Source organism: Typopeltis vanoorti, chromosome 2 (assembly GCF_054136105.1).
Source record: "Typopeltis vanoorti isolate ZY-2024b chromosome 2, IOZ_Tvanoo_1.0, whole genome shotgun sequence".
Classification (NCBI taxonomy): Eukaryota; Metazoa; Arthropoda; class Arachnida; order Uropygi; family Thelyphonidae; genus Typopeltis; species Typopeltis vanoorti.
Window position 1 is genome coordinate 113,049,834 of NC_143550.1, and position 18,597 is coordinate 113,068,430.

The following is an 18,597-nucleotide window of genomic DNA, read 5'->3' on the forward strand; positions in this document are numbered from 1 at the left end:
CGAACCCTGATCCCTACTCTAAATACCAATCTTCATTTGTTTTTTTATTTTTTAAATTTTTTTTTCAAGACGTGTCAGGATTCCAGTAAGCAGGCTGCAGTGAGACCACCGCTTATATAAAGTGAATTACAAATATTTCTCTTTTTTTTTTTTTTTGTTATGTTATATTCTTTTTCAAATGTCTCTCTTCCCCAAAAGAATAAGATGTACTTTTTTTTTTTTTTGAAATCGGTAGATAGGCCTCAGTCGGTAGCGACGCTACCCTTTGGTTACAAAGATCAACATTTGAATCCAGTCTAGGACGCCAGAAATTTTTATATAAAAACTTTATATAATAAACTGAAGGAGAGTTAGGTGGTCTCATGCAAAGGTCCCATCAAACACGGTTTTTTATCTTGAAAAACAGGAAAACTGGCTATAAGAAAGTTAATTTAAAAACGCACGCAAATTAACGGACTGTCCTCATTGACATAATTGCTTTTGCCGTAAATCTAACCAACTAAGCCTTTTTTGTCGATTTCTTAGACACAAAAGAAACCGAGATTGCGGTAGACTTTTTTTTTTCTTTAATGAGAATACCGTCCACGTGAGTCGTAATTCTATAATACAATGCTATTGCTATCCTAAGTAGCGCTATGGATTAGGTAATCTGGAAACCCTGTTCCAGAGACTAAACATGGAATTCATTCAAGAGACTTGAGGAGTCCAATAAGTAGTGTGTAGTGCTAGTGATGGTTTCACATTGGGCGATGAAATTCATCTGTCTACCACCTGACGCTTCAACTCACAACCTGTGGATTGGAGAGCGAGTATGCTATCCATTTGAGCAACTAACTCGTATTCTTAATCTTAAACTACATTATGTCTACATATCTGGTATATATTGTGTGGATGATTTTTTTTTTTGAATTGCTGAATTAAAAACAAAACAAAAAAAACGCGAAGATCATCTGAAACGATTAATCGATGAGCTAGCTTAAAACTGCATTTTTCAAGTTGTGTTTCGAGTAGAAAGGGTTACTACTATATGAGTCACCTTAGCATATATTAACATTCATGGCATCCTCCATATTGAGCAATCGTTACCCTACGAGTGCAATTATATACTGATTTTTTTTATGGAATCTCATTAACCTGTGGGTGGGAATCTCTAAGTTGTTTGCAGATGACTCGGTAGTATAAGCGTTTCTTTATTATAGGTGGTGTGTGTGTTAGAAAGAAAAAAAAAGAATGCACCGCGGAAATTGTAATTTGTAATTTTTATTTATCTTACTCCGAAGAAATAAATTTGTGTAAATTTGTTTAACTGCATGTAATAATTGTTACAGGCGGGGTTATGAAGACTAGAAGAAGTGCGAAGAAAGCTACAAAGATATTATTAAGTTCATTTGAAAGCATTGCTTAGAAATAGCCGAGTGTAATATAGTGCAATATTAACAATAGCAATACTGTAGTGTAATAAGAGTAAACTTTGTGAGGGAGGAGGTAAGAAGTTACAGAAGGGTATCTAGGTGGTGGATTAGTTAATGGATTGTTACTTAAATGTGGAAAATCTTTCACTGCAGAAAATCAGAGAAAACGAGGTTGAGCCATCTAAAGCATTAAAAATTCAGCAGAATGAGATTTGGTCGGAGATAAGTGTTTCCATATTGAACGCAACGATTCAAGGATAGATAGTAATAATATAATAAGAATCCACGGTACTTACCTAGATTGGCTTTCTTAACCATAATTTCAGATTACGAATAAAAAAACAAAGTTTTTTTTTCGTTTTATTTTATTTTATTATTATTTTTTTATGTGTTCTCTTGGCGAGTTTACGGCACATGAAAAACCAGAGTTTCCGGAAAAAAACTTCCACCTTCCTATGAGATCGGTTAACTTGGCGTTAGTTTAAAAGTCAGGTCATTCAAATCATTGGCTTCATCGAAACCGACGGAGTTACAGAGGTATGTTTTTTCTGGGGTTAGAATAAGTGTGTTAGATCACGTTATGTGTAAGGAAAGTTTTGAATGGGTATCACATTCTCATATAGGAATGCAAAAGGTTAAAGAATATCCGGTTTAGATTATTAGTTGAATTATACTCGTATAATATAAACACACACACACACACACACACACACACACACACACACACACACACACACACACACACACACACACACACACACACACACGAAGTTAGCATTTATGCATTTGAACCTTCAGATTCTGATAACACAGCTGGTAATGAACACAACCAAAATCCTAGGAGTGACTCACTGGTTAGAACACATCGATAAAGTTTACTGAGATAGTAAACTACAGATGTTGGGGAATAGGAATTGATCGTGCATTTTAGTGTTCAGATTGAAATCAAATTATACAGTGCTTTAGATTCTTAGTATCGCATTACATGAGCGATCGCTTTTCAAGACATATGATCTCTAAAAAATGGCTCAAGTGGTTAGTCAAACTGACAGAGTGCACCGAAAAAAAAAATGATGAGAGAATGAATAGCAGGAGAATGCATAGCTTAAATATAAAAGGAATATTAGAAGGGAAGAGGAATAATTTCGAAAAAGGATTCTTCAGAATCGAGAGTAAAAAAAATTCAGCGATTATTTGTTACATTGAGTTAAACTCAACTTTTATAGATATGACCCACAATTTCGGCCTGCCAACCTCACGCGAAGGATGCATTCTATAAAAATATCCATTTAACGAAATTTTTAATATTCGAAATAGTGAAAGCATAAAGTTGTTTGCATGCTTTAAAACTATCAAGCCTCACTCTGTGACATTAAGAGCCTGTTACGGTTCGCACACATATGCTGACATATTTCTTGTTTAATCCAATGCGGTGCACGACAGTTCACAAGAGCGTATCGTAAAAATTTCAAACCTCTGCGAACAACTCATTTTACGATGCCCGCTTTCTCTTGATATTCTCCAAGCTGCACTAACACCTAGTTTATTAAGTAAGACTGCATGCTAAAAATTCCTTTAGGTCTAAACGAAATTTATGTCGGATCTCTCTTTCTCTCTCTCTCTCATTCCTCCGAGGACAGAATGGACTTTCACATATGAAGAGGGTGATTCTGAGGTTCATGCATCTCATTAATCAGGGACAAGACAAGATAATGCTGTCAGGTCTGTGTACTCGCTTTGTGTATGTGTGTGTGTGTGTGCGTGCGTGCATGCGCGTGTTCCAACACTTGGAGATACTGCTGTGTTGAACTCCTTCAGTAACTCTAAGACACGAATTGTTCATCTCTGGTTGAAGGTTAAAAATATGATAAATTCGTTCGATTTCAATTCATTCAATTTGAATTTTGTTTTTAAATAAAACTTCATCCGGTAAAATTCACTTTACCAGCTCATGGCGAAGTAAACATTTGCTAGCCGCTAAGTTATTTAAAAATCCATCTCTCTTTCTTCATTTTACTCATTCTTCATGAAACAATATTGCTATTAACATTCCCATTCCCTTTTATTGATGCAAAATAGTCAAAATAAAACGAACGGTTTGGTAAATTTTTCGCATTTCCCAAATATCATATGTCCACGGTGGCCAAACTGGGGCTTGCGAGCCGCATGTGGCTCTTCTTAAGTTTTATTGCAGCTCAACTAACAAATAAAAAATACTTATAATTTTTCTTAATTTTCTAGCAGGCATGGGGCAATCACCTAATCAAGTTTTTCTGAATGATGATAATAATTTAAAAAAACTCGAGAGAAAGCCAAAAAACGAAAAAAAATCGATGTTTTTCTCTAAAAATCATCGATGTTTGTTTGCCATACCTAATAAGCTGTATTTTGTTGCTCGATTGGTCAATGTTTTTGAGCGGCTTGATGAAATTTGCTGTTCATATGCTGTTCGGCAATGTAGTTATATTTATATTACCTTGTCAGAATATTTAAAAAGATACATTACTGAATTTCGTACTTCTTATATTAATAAAAAAGTAATAATTTAAATTCCAAATGATTTAAATATTAATATTTTATTTTTAAAATTTTATTTTAGAATATTTTGCAGCATGACTCCTGAAAATAAACAGAAGCGGAAGTATATCGACGAACATAGAAATTTTAAGGAAGAATGGGAAGAATACTATGCTTTTATTGAGAAAAATGGTAAAGCTTTTTGCCTCATCTGTAGTTCAACAGTGAGAAATTTCAAAATAGGGAATTTAAAACGTCATTATGAAAAATTGCATCGCGAGTTTTCGTCTCAATATCCAGAAAAATCTGAAATACGAATTAAAAAGCTTAAATCGTTGAAATCTTCAGTTAATAATAAGCAAATTAACTTCATGACAAAATTTACTGAAGAATCTAAAACTCTAATAGAGGCTAGTTTTAAAATATCATGGAACATCGCATGTGCAAAACGGCCTTATACCGAAGGGGAATTTATTAAGCAAAACATTCTTGATACAATTGAGTCACTGGACTCTAATAATTCAAAACTTTTAAAGTTAATTACCGACATTCCTACTTCACGACATACAACTGAACGTCAAATTTCAGAAATAAACGTGGATTTATTATCAAAATTAGAAAACGATATAAAAGATTGTGTAGCATTTAGTTTGGCGCTTGACGAATCAACTGACATTACAGACCAACCACAATTAGCACTTTTTATTCGTTTCTTTCTTGAGGACGGAGAAGAATTATTTGATTTAATAGCATTAAAAGATAATACTCGTGGCGTTGATATTAAGGAAGCGTTTGATGTTGCCCTTAAAAATGTTCCAAAAAGTAAATTAGTAAGTGTGGCTACTGATGGAGCAGCAGCAATGGTGGGTAAGAATGTAGGATTAATTTGACTTTTAAAAAAAGATGAAAGCATTCCCGATTTCATTTCAAATCATTGTATTTTGCATCGAGAACATCTTGTTGCAAAACACTTTAATTTGAACATGTGTTTACACCATTCATAAAAATCGTAAATTTCATTCGGATCAATGCAAAAAACCACCGTCAGTTTCGAAATTTTATTGACGAACTTGATTTTAATGAACATATAATTGATTTATCGTTGTACTGCATAATGAGATGTATTGAACAAATTTGTAGCTTTATTGGAACCTATTATCGAATTTCTAGATATAAAAAAGCAATCACATCCGCAATTAAAAAACAATGAATGGATCCAAAACTTAATGTTTTTTTACCGATATAATGGAACATTTACAAAATTTCAACGTGTCGCTGCAAGGCAAGGACAAGAATATTTCAAAATTGATTCAGAGCATTTTCAGTTTTTTTTAAAAAAATACAACTTTTTCGAAAAAATATAAATATATAAGTGAAAAGACATTCAATCACTTTCCACGTTTGAAAAAAGCGACTTCAAGATGTAATATTCTTCCTACAGCCATCAGTAACTATCGAGCAAAATTAAACGACCTGTTGGACGATTTTGAAGAACGATTTGTAGACTTACAATAATTAAAACCATCTATCGCATTTCTATTAAATCTATTTGAATTTGATGTAATTAACAACGGTTTCCCGCTTTTAAAAAGCTTATTTCCTGGAACGGCATCAGGAGAAATGGAGTTAATAGAAATGCAAGAAGACGAAAAAGGTCTTAAAATGTTACATAAATCAATAAATTCAATCAATGAATTTTGGAAATGTGTACCTACCATAAAGTACAGCCATTTAAAAAATGTAGCATATCGTTTATTATCAATTTTTGGATCAACGTATGATGTTGAATCACTGTACTCAACGTTGAAATTTGTAAAATCCAAGTATTGTTCTCAATTAACAAACCAACATTTGAAAGAATTAATAAGAAGTAATAAGTTCAATTACTAATTACAAACCAAATTATCAAAAATTAGTTGCCAACTTAGAAATCCATAAACCTTCTACTAGTAAAGAATAAATAAAAAATGTAAATACATGTAAAAAATATGCAATAATAAATATAATGTTTCAAAAACTTTTTCCTTATTCCTTATAAATGATATTGTATTTATATGTGCACGTATATGACTGACATAGACCTTTGGGATGTGGCTCTTAACAATTTCGGGTAGGTAACTAGGGATCTTGCTGCAAAAACTCTGGCCACCCCTGTTATATGTAACAGAGAATTATTATTGAAAGGAGATATGATAGAAGCACATAAGTTAGTAAATGGATTTTATAGAATTGACACTGATCACTTTTTTAATACACTATAGTAGAGAGAGCGAGAGAGAGAGAGAGAGAGAGAAAGGACAAGGATCACTGTTCGAAATTGTGTAAGTGTAGTTAACGAGAACAATTCCATAGAGATACCCGTATAATAATAATAATAATAATAATAATAATAATAATAATAATAATAATAATAATAATAATAATAATAATAATAATAATAATAATAATAATACTCTCAATCTGAAGTACTCATAAATAGTCTTATTACTACATTATATAATAATATAAGGCAGGTGTAATTCATATATAAACATCCAAATTCTGTTGTTGGTACTCTTGAAATCTTTCAGAAATCTTCCGTGACTCACTTAAAAAACGCTATTTATGCGTAACTTTTCAAAACATAGTGTCCTTTGATAGTTTGTTCACAATAATTAAAAAAAACTTCAAAATTTTAAAATAAAGAAAAATAATTAAAAAATTATGACTAAACAACCTCTAATGTTAATCACTGAACTCGCAACCAGCAACTTTCATTTGCGTAATATTTGGATTCAAATCAGCCAAATGCTTTTACGCACAGATGTCCATCCAAAACGTTTTGGATTAACATTAACAAACTCTTACTGGCGTGTGAAAAGTTTACTTATGTCTTGCTAACAGAAATCAAATATTACCATAAATGGAGAAGCTAGTTATTATTTTATTTCTTTTTTATAAATAGGTAATGATATAAACATTGCTTTACAAGTGGGAAACTGAAACTAAAATCGGTTGATCTGTTACACAAATTTATCAGCGCCTTCTTAGCAAGTAGAATGAACCATCAAGCCCTTTGGTTGGAAAAACTTTCGGTTCAAATCTCGTCTACATAGGAGGAAAGTTGGATACGGCTGGTATTTTACGGAGGGTAAGGCTTGGTATCTATTTCTTACGTGTAGTCCTCATTCCACATTCAGTTGCTACTCTCTAAAAATCCATGTTCCTTTTTATTCGGATGCCTTCTCTAAATTTGTCCTTTTTTGATCCACTTGATCATATTAACACGTTCTCATACTACGCGCGCGCGTAAACACACACACACACACACACACACACACACACACACACAGTTCCTTTCGCTTGGGTCAGTTTAAATCCACCTTCAGTTGGCGGATTCACATTAACAATGATAAATCCAATACGCATGACTCAACTCATGTCCTTGGTTATCTCAGCTAGTTATTAAACAACAATCCACAAAAATTATGACAATCCATCCACATTAAGAGATGAGAGGTGCGATACGTTTAAGGATGTTTTCGGACAAACATGATATATATTTATAAAGTGCATTTGAGTCTATAGTTTGAATCACATACATTACAGAAAAACAAAGTAAATGGTCAAATTATCTCATATTGGTTATAGTTCCTGTCCTTCTGAAGACTTAAATATATAGTATACTTATAAATAATTAAATTCTAATTTCTAACATGAGAGAGAGAGAGAGAGAGAGAGAGCGGTGGCAAAGTTTCCAAAATCTCATACAGCTATCATCAGAATGTCTAGTATCAAATTTCCAAAATATGTGCGCATTTCTCAAAATGGCATATTTTGGATGAGTTTCAGATGAAGCCGCTGGTCCCTTTTGTATTCTCCCTCCTCTCTTACTTCTTTTCAGTGTGATTTTCCACTCAATGATTTTGAACTAGGGTGTCGAGAGAAAAGGGAAGAAGACCGGGTGGCTACTAGAGCATTAAACCATGTCAGCAGACTTAATGGGGCCTCTTAAGGTTCGTCTAGAGAAACTCGATATGCCATGGATACATTCACATTTTGTGCCAAGCGAAACATTGACCTTAATAAAGAATTCAAACATAACGTTAATAATAATAATAATAATAATGCAATAAACCTGGTTATCGATACAAGAATAATACGACCGAATAAAAAGAAATAAAAAAACTTAATGTGGAGATCTAAATGAATATTCTCTCACTGATACAAATAAATTTAAAATATAGATTTAAATGAAATCAGATTTTTGAGTCATCTTTCGCCGAAAACCGTATTTTGAGGGAGCAAATGTCCTTAGTTTAAAGAAGAAAAGATGGAATATTTTTGTTAAGAGGATTAAAAACCAGAGCATGTTATTTTTAAAAAATTTTACTCTGATTACCCACCCCACCCCACCCCAATAGCTTTTTACAGAGAGAGAGATTTATTTTGTTTATTTTTTAAAAAACATGCTCGTGAAATCTTTAAATTTCAGTTCTTTGGAGTTAATAATGCATATCATAAAAACGCAAATCTGTCGCAGTGGTGAAACTAGTAAATTCTGCATTCAGCCTTGTTTCATATTTAGCTTTTTTTATTATTAAAAAAATTATCTTTATTTGTTCATTTTTGTTGTATTTATTAGGTTAAAATAGATGGCTTACCATTCATTTTATGCAACTTCTAGTGAAGATTATTAAAATAATAAATAAACGAATCCTAAACTTTTTCTTGTGTTTTCGAATAAGTTAATAAATTTATATGGAATAAGAGCAAAATTGGTCAAAACACGGAACTAGCAATATACGTGACAGGTTAACCAGATTTAAGTTATGGATCTGAGAGTTGAGTTAGAAATAAAGCACTTGATGAAAGACTGGAGGCCACAAAGTTCTGAAAAAAATTAGAGTTCTTGAAGAGATGATATCAATGGCAGAATCAAATTTCAAAATGTGAATCCAGAGTTAATCTATCTGGTATGGACACTTAAACAAAATGGGTGAGGAAAGGTTAGCAAAACAGGTGTTTGAAGCCAAGATGGTAGGAAAAAGACCCAGAGGAAGAACAAGATAGCAGGGGGGGGGTAATCGAGAGGAATACCGAGATTTAGTTGAATTGATTCAGTTAGAAGTTGTGTCTTAGTAGACCGAAATGCTAGATACTACAATATTAGCGTGCTGGCAAGTGACAGACTAATTTGGAGAAAAACTGTTGACAGGAGATTAATAATAACATAAACTTAATCATGTAGTGCTGTTATAGTAGCCTGAACACCGCTTAAGGATACATATCAGGTATTTGATGATGATGATTCTGTGTAATAATCTGACCTTTTGAAACTGTATATTTTATCCAGTAAGAAAATACGGAAATATTTGAATATCTTCAGACTAAAACTAAAATTCGGGACAAATTAGGGTAAAGGTGTGGAACTCCTTCGTACGTCTAGCATCTGAAAGGCAATACATAATTGTATTTTTTTTAGAAACAGAATCTTTGATTCATTTCTGCATTCATCATTTCCATTATATGATACCTGTTAATATCCACACAAAATTACGCAGATTTCTTAAATAAATAAATATCAGTCCATATATAATTAATCTCCTCCATTAGAATGCAAAGAAGAATGCAAATCATCAAACTGAATTCTGATATCAGCGATTCATTATACTATCACGGTCTGTTAAATGTATTCGTGAGATGGATAATTTTCAAACGGGGCAAGGGAAATAAAAATTCGAAAAAAAAAATATATATATATATATATAACTCGACATTACTGTATAAGACCCAACTCATCTTGAGATGAGAAGGCCTTGTGAACATTCCTCGCATCCTTGGAATTCTAAGCCATTCCAATCAAAACACGATTATTTGTTCGGCTGCGTTACAGAGGCGTCCGATGAGTTAGATGCCAACCTGAGAGCAACATCCAGTGAGCGTAAAATTGCAGATAATAGATAGGTCTTAACCACTTTCGTATTAGTAGTGCCATTATGTGCATGGTGTCATTTAGAAAAGTAGTGTGTTTACATTTTCTTTTCGAATTAGCTTAATCTCTTTTTTAGAGGTTTTTTATGTGTTTTATATATAAAGCACTAATCAAAATATTATATATATATATATATATCATCCAGAGATTTTTATTATGAAGGTCAAGCACCTTTTATCTACTTGTATATATATATGATATATACAAGTATATATGATATATGATATATATACAAGTATATATACAAGTATATATATATATATATTATTAAGAAAGTATTAGCTCCTTACGGCCAAGATATATATGATTTCTGCATTACTTCAACCTTGGTATCTTTCCTGGGTCTGGCTCCCACTGAAGAGACCTCAATAAAGGTCGAAACCGGTCTCGGTAGTGGCCCTTCCCATTATGCACTGCATTATACACGCCCGAAAGGAGGGGGGGGGGTGCTTTGCATTATGGAAGTATAAAATTTCTTGTACCAAGTATAAAATTTCTTGGTATCTTTAAACGTATTTTACACTCAAGGTAAAAAACTTTCTACAACTTTCTATATATATATATAGAAAGTACATATATATATGTATAGATTCCATCGTGAGGGTATGTTTTTATTCTGAAGAATCCATCTCCTTGATAATAGTTTCCCCCAATCATTTTGTTGTTAATAAGGAGCGGTGGTAGGTTTTCTAATGCCTGGTAATAATAAAATAATTAAAAAAAAGTGCATTTCATGATTGCAATCTTGTATATTGACTTTGCGTATTACAAGAACGAATGAACTAGACCTTTGAGGCTGGGGTAAGTAGTTAGCCATGAAAAATGAACTGATTGAAAAACTAAAACGGAAATTACTCTTCAAATTTTATCTGATCACCCTGCTGGATGAAGGGACTTGAGGAAAAGTACAATTTTTAGTCTTCTGAAGCAGGGGGTTTCGAATTGTCTAATTATGTAACACTTATCCCAACCACGGTGCTAATGTACTATAGAAGCTTGCAAGGAGACTTTTCTACCTTTCGTAGATGAGTGGGTATATATGTCTTTAATTTTTTATGATAATCCCGTCCATGAACGATTTTGAAACCTGTCGAGCATTAATATCGCAGTTGATTAAAGATTAGATACAAAAGGAAAAGGAAATCAATACAAAAGTAAATCAAATATGGCGTTTGTTTAAGCTATTTCAGTACCTCTCACACCAGGTGATAAAAATCATTTACCACTAAAAATATTTATGAACATTCATATCTACAGTGAAAGTCAAACCAACTGTCTGTTGTTAGCAAAGTTGCAATACTCTCCATTCACTCACCCAACTAAACAGATAAATGTATGCAGTCTGGAGAATATTTGAAACTTTTTCGTTTAAAGGTCTTATCTTTAGTCTGAGTTGAAAGATGTATTAAGCAAGTAGAGAGTTTGGTAGGATTTCCAAAAAACAAAAAAAAGTTTATTAAAAATGATGGGTTGTTGGCAGCTGTAGCCTCCCTCTCCCTCCTTTTGAACTTCCTGAACTATGATATTTCTGGAGCTGAAAAAAGTGCACAAACTCATATCATGCGTGAGAATTATCTTTTTCATAATCTCCCTAATGCATTAATTTTATGTTTAATAAAAGAACACCAAACTTTACATGTAAAATACATAAAAGTTTAATTTAAAACCTTAAAACCCAACTTCAAAATTCGGCTATATTATCTGAATTCCTGCGTTGCAATTCTGGAGGATCCATGCTATACTGCCGGACATTTACTATTTGTAGATCAAATATCAAATTTGATATTTGATCTACAAATTTGTTGCCACCAGACGAGCTACAGAAAGCGCAGCTTTCTGTAGCTGGTCTGGTGGCAACAAAGAATTCATTAGATTTCTAACATTCATCCAGTGTTTTATATTTAGTTATTCTATGAACATTGGTTATTTACTTAACTTAACTATACGTTTAAGTTAATGACATTACTAATTAGTATGGCAATTAGTAATTAAACCAACTATGATTACTTTATAAAAACTTAAGTTACTCATTCAGCAATATATATTGCAGTCCAGGTTACCATCACCGCATATCTATTTTTGATTTTCTTGAACCAATGGCAAAAAAAAAGTGAAATCTTTGCAAAATGTAAATTTCTTCAGGTTGAATAAAAGGGTAAGTTGAAATAGGCAAAGTTTTCCATGTTCGTGAAACATGATTGGGTAAGCAAAAATAGATAAGATAGAATTTCTTATCACAAAGTTCGAACTGCGTAAAATATTTTGGAAAGTTTGAGTTATCGCTGAGTTATGCAGCCTTCCTAGTTTGAATTATCAAAAAAGTGTCCCCGCTTTTAAGTTGAACTGTATGATGTAGCAGGCGAGTCTGTTAACGAAGCCCGCTTTGTCGGCTTCTGCCATGGGCATAAATTTTATATTTAAGTCACCTCACAGTTCAGAGAAAAATTCCCTATGTTTTGAAGCTTCATAAAGAAATGTGTACTCATTTTAAAACGCATTACCAAGAATTAAAGTTAATCACGGTGGTAATCTTAATCTTTCCACTTGGCTGATCTCAGTTAATTAGGAACAACCTGGTAGTTAATCGAGAAAAGAAGATTTTTTTGCAATTTTAAAAAAATATGTTTTTTGATGAAATTACTGCGGCATTTCCATAAATAAAGTCGTCTGCCTTTTTAATAAACGCGAAATGATTTCAACAGCCGTCAAAACAAAATTTCTTTTAACTTTTTGTTAAATCTCTCTCTCTCTCTCTCTCTCTCTCTCTCTCTCTCTAGTAATTGTTCATTTTAACTTGAATTGTTCAAATTAAATAGGCATTGACAATAAGCGCATTAATAAAATCTATGAAGTGCTTTCTATTTATGGGTCTGTCAAACTTCTTTCTTCCTACTTTAGAAGACAAATATCCTTTGGTTGAAAATAAAATGATCTGTAAAAAACTTTGTTATGTGATATAATCTTTGCTTAACGACATTAAAAGAAGAGTGATTATAGAATAAGAATAGTAAAAGTACTTATATATGGGTACTTGAGAAACATGATACGCGGATGTTTTTCGAAGCAGTTGTTTACACTATACTTAAAAACTAAAAGCGGTACTTTAGACTTTCAGAATGCAGCTAAAGTTCGATTTCAGACCCATTACGTTTGTTTAAACTTTTTTGGAGTTCTGACGCACTTTCTTGGATCGTTATTAAAATGAGAATATCAACTTGCTTTGTTAATATAAAAATAAGGGCAATATGCTTACCGCATAATTTCGCGTGTTCACCAACAGTATCGATGAAGAGTTAGTTCAAGTTATTTAACATTAAGCAAGAATTATACCCGTCTATTAAACCAGAATTATACCAGCAATAGTTCGTGATATTAAATGGTGTATCATTAACATGTTATTTTTTTTCAGTCTTTGTGTCTTTTCTACATTTTTTCGGGAATTGTTGTCTATAATTTCTGCATCAGTTAAAGCACCTCGTTCAAAGGCGAAACCAACAAATTATTACAAATTATATAGGTTTACAGTCATTCATGTGTGAGATCATGTCGAAACAAACAAAGATATTTTGATAATAGTCAAAATATCTTTGTTTGTTTCAACATGATCCCACACATGAATGACTGTAAACCTATAGTACATTAGTATTGTGGATCTGGGAGATTAAACAGTTTCGAAATTTTGCTCCGGTAACGAAATGTATCTTTACAAACAACCAAAAAAGTACGGTGGTCTCACTCTGGACAAAACAAATTCATCTACCACTTATACACCACATTCTAACAACGAAGGAATTATGTTCCTGTGGAAAATGAACTTTATCCAAAAATGAATTGTTAAAAACAAAATTTTCCACCAGACAATGCTATAAATTCCGAACAGTGATGGCTAAGCTCCAAAGAACAAATAAAAAATAAAAAAATAAATCCTCCAACGTCTTTTATTCCCGAAATGCAGAAGGCGAGGCCATTTTAGTCTTAACTTTTTGAAGATTGGATGCAGCCAATCCTAAAGATAATCTCACTGATAGCTTGCTCAGAGCTAACAGTGATTTTAATACTTGTCAAGAGTATTAAAATAAAATAAAAGGAAAGAATAAATAAAACAAAGAAATAATAAAATAAATACATACCTAAATACACAAAAATAAACTGCACTCCCATGACATTTAGACTGCTAAGTATATTAATCGCTGACCTAAGAGATAAAATAAAAAAGAGATAAATCGTTATACAATTTTTTATGTGGTTCCCACTCACGAAAGGTTATTAGTAAACCTATAGTACATTTTACATTTGTAGCGTGGGTGGGCTAAGGATATTCTTTTTTCATTTGTTGATCAATTTTTGTATTTTTTTCTATTTATTTTTTACACAGTCTAGAAACCCTGCTTTACAGACCAAACATGGTACTTTTTCAAGCCACTTCAAACATCCATTGAACGGAGAGCTGGTCTCACACTGGGCGACGAAATTCATCTCCTACCTGAAGATAATCACAAACATCCATGTCCCGGGCGGAATTCGAACCTACGACTTTTTGAGTGGAGAGCGGGTACGCCAACCACTTGGCCAACTAGGGCTGCAATATGCACTTTATTATACATTATATGTTTGAATATAATTACATAAATCGCCAATTCAGAACCTGAAATATTTTACTTCAAGAATAAGAAATATTTTACTTCAAGAATTTACTGCTTAACTGAAGGAGTTGGAACGCATTCCTAATTTGCCTGTTTCATTGTGGACATAATGGCAGAGAAAAAGTTGAAGCAAAATAATGATAGAACGCTAACTATATTATAATGATTCGCTTCATTATTTTTTTTTTGTTTTTATGTTTTTCGTTTTGTAAAATGATGGTGGATCAAATTGTCCATTCTGAACCAAGAATGAAATTTGGCGAATGCCTTTAGGAAGAAGATGAATTTCGTCACTCGGTCCTTTGCTTATTATACCAATGTTTCCCTTTGTTGAATGAAGCATTCTGGAACAAAGTTGATATTTTCCTAACAGTTGGTTTTAATAATGTATACGGAGTCATGAAGATCAGTTGCGGTGTAAGAAGTGTAGGTGTAGGGTTGCGGTGTAAGAAGACGATCCTACAATCAGGAGATCATTCAAAGAGCATCACGGTGAAGAACAATTTCCTCCGGGCTCTTCTTAAAATGTCACTTATAAATGACTGACATATACTAGCTGCTATAGACATCAGGTCTTTGATGCTGAAAAGTGGCTAGGGAAAAGGGACACGATGCCCTCTAGCCATTCTTAAATGTCACTTAGCAGAATTATTCACAAGGAACAGTATAAATCACGTTATTGATAGTAAAAAAGTGACTAAAATCTTGATCGGCGCCATCGTGATTAATAAGATTTTTTAGAAAAAAAGTATCTCGTGTATAATTTATAAGGTATAATTTATGTTTTAAATTATACTTGTGTTCATCGGTAGAATTTCAAAATGCAGCTTTATATTACCGAGTCCGTATTATAAATCTTCTTCTTCTTCCTCTTGTGCCTTATCCCATCTATTTGGGGTCGGCATTCTACAACATGAGACTTTACGCGCGCGATCACAACCGACTTGTCGCAGAGCCTGACGTTGGGAGGGGGGGTAAGGTATTTTATGTCTATAAATGTGTGTTCACGGGGTCAACTTACCTGTTCTGAGGTACGAAAAACCAAAGTTTCCGGGAGAAAAAAACCCTACCTCCGTATGAAACCGTTTAACTCACCTTCAGTCTAAAGAGACCAGATAAAGGTTTTCCTCACGTCATAGACGGGACAGGGCTTTGGCTATACCGACTGAGCTACGGAGGCTCTCGAATCCGTGTTATAAATGACTTCCAATATTTTAATGCATTTAATCTTTTAAGATACCATACCGTGAATGAAGTACAGTCCCTTCGAAATGTGCGTATCATATTATATCATAGTTTTATATCAGCAATTCTTGCTTAGCAGTAATTTTGCTAAGCAAGCTTAGTACTCTTTATTTTAAAGTCTGAATAGAGAAGGTTCATTAATATACGGGTGTCGTTTTCGTAATTATGGCAGAAGCACTAAAACTATGAGACAAGTGCAACATATCTGTTAATTGTGCGGTTCCTTAGCCCATCTTCTTGTTTTGCGACATGAAATCCCTCGTTTCCATCACCGTATGACACCAACTAATTCATCTTCAGTCTTTCAGCATTTATAAAAGTTCCTCGTCTCCAAAGTGAGAGGATTCCAATCCATCTTACCAAACGGCAAATATAATCGATTGCCTTGGCTAGTATCAAACGTAGTTGGTTCGATTTTTCCTCCAGAAAACTCGGATATTTCATTCCTTATGGAAATAACGACACATTTATAATATCTGCTGTTTCTATAGCTGAACGTTTCTTAGAGATAAATGAGATTTTCTGATGTGTTTTGAATATCGCTGAAACACAATTCAATTCGCCATTAGTACTAAAAGTTGTTTGTGGATGACAGTAGAAGAATGAAGAATAAATGACATTTTACCTTCAGTATATTTCCATGATATGTTATTGCTAAAAAAAATATAATTTGGCCATTTCTGATTTAATTTCTGGAATTATTTTAGCAAGCGTTTTATTATTTTTATGTTTTAATCACTAATAGGGTTCAAGCAAACAAGATTGCTTCTATATATGTTATTCTATCAGTTAGTAAAAATAGAGGCGCTTCACGAATAAAAATATTTAGTTTACTTTATTTCTTGATAAAAAAAATGCTTTCTGTTCTTTCTGTTTGCTTGAAGAAATGTAAAAGATTCTCACTTTAACGGTTCACAATTCGTGTCTTTCAAACCAAAGATCTCTGACAATCAAATAGTAGACTGGCAGCACTCAATAATCATCAAACGTATCTCCACCAGCAAAAATAGTCTATTTGTGGTTTAGAAAATGCTTGAAACTGAGATACAAAAAAATCGAGGCCACTGTAAATCCTACGTTAAATGAACATTGAATAATGGCTCAGATTAGTTAGAATATTCTATCGCGAACGCATGCAAACAAATCTAGACTCAATAAAAAGCGTAGCCGAGCTTTTCGACATGACAAAGCGGTTATGTTAAAATAGCACGACTGAGATGGCTAGGCAAAAGAATTCTGAAGAATATACTGGAAATAAATACATAAAAATATTCTTCAAAAATCGCTTCCCTCGTACTAAAAGTGCTGTACAATATCGTTTTGGAAACAACCACAAAGATGGAATAATAAAGTGGATTTCCTCTTATCCTTTATGTCCATGTGTTCAGTTATAATATTCTCGAAGGATTTCTCGTTATTTGGTACTTCAGTATTCACCACGCCAGAGAAATCTTTTTTTCCCCTCAAGCTAATGCTAAAAATGGCAACCCTAAAACAGCAATATATCTCAAAAAAAAGTTTCGTCGGCATGTAAGAAATATCCTAGCATTCTCATATCCACGCTCATGCTGTTTTACAAACCCAAATATATCTTATCTTATCCCAGAAGTACTCTCTCTTATCCCCAAATGTATCTCCTCTATGAGACTTTCACATTGCTGAATTTTCAAGCACTCTTTTAAAGTACCAAAACTGTTCGCACATTGGGAGAATTTCGAAATATTTCCGCCGATTTTTCCAAAAGATGCTTGTTTGTTTATGGTGAAAAATAGTTTTTACTGCAGAAGTTTTTGGTATTGGACTATATTAGATCGGTATGTATTGGATCTATTCTAACGCGTATACACCTGTTCATCTCCACTGCTGTTTATTTCCATCGTAATGTTTTTACTTTACGATTTTGCCTTCTTCACGTATTATCTTTAAGATTCTGACTGTGACAAATGGCTTTCAAATATGCCTGGTTGCCCATTCCGTTTTTATGTTTTTTTGATCGAAATTCTCGAGCTAGGTGCGCGCTTCTTGTTTATCTTTCGTTCTTCACTTCCACTTCGTACTATATTGAACTCTGTATTGCGATGCAAGTTTTGGGTCCTGAAATGTATATCGTTCGTACTCATCTTTCGGTTGCTCCTCCTCCTCATCACCCATCAGTTATAGTGGATTATTCTTTCAGGTTTTCTTACAATGATTCGAAAATCCTTAACATTCCTAAGAGCTTCATCTCTAGAGTATCATTTTTAATAAAACATGAAGGTTTTATTAAATAAGCAACAATATATTTGGACAGTTAATAGGTAAAAAAATTAGTTTCCATTCCTTAATATAAATTGAAATGAAAAAGAAACCTGAATAGTCATCAATTCTATAGATAATGTAATACTCTTGCAATAAACTTCAAACATGGAACTTTTTAAGCTACTTCAGGCCTCCAGAAAGCAGAATAATATCTTACACTGGGAGATAAATTTCATCTCCCACATTAGATTACTCATAAGCATTCATATTCATGGTGGAATTCGAAATCACAACCTTAGTTTGAAAACGAAGAAGTACTGGTCAAAGCCGATCTAGTTGGCTGTTTACAGCCTGTACAGCCGAGATTGCACTTTGTAGCTTAAAAATATGTGGAAAATTCAAATCAATGCTGGCATTAGTACATTTCAGGACACATTGAATCCGCAAATGTCAATTACATCCGAAAAGAAAAAGCGATGCCATATTTGGCGATGGTTTGTAACAACTAAGCTTATAAGTTAAATTTAATAGGGTTTAAAATAAATGGTATTAATTAACATAACGTGTA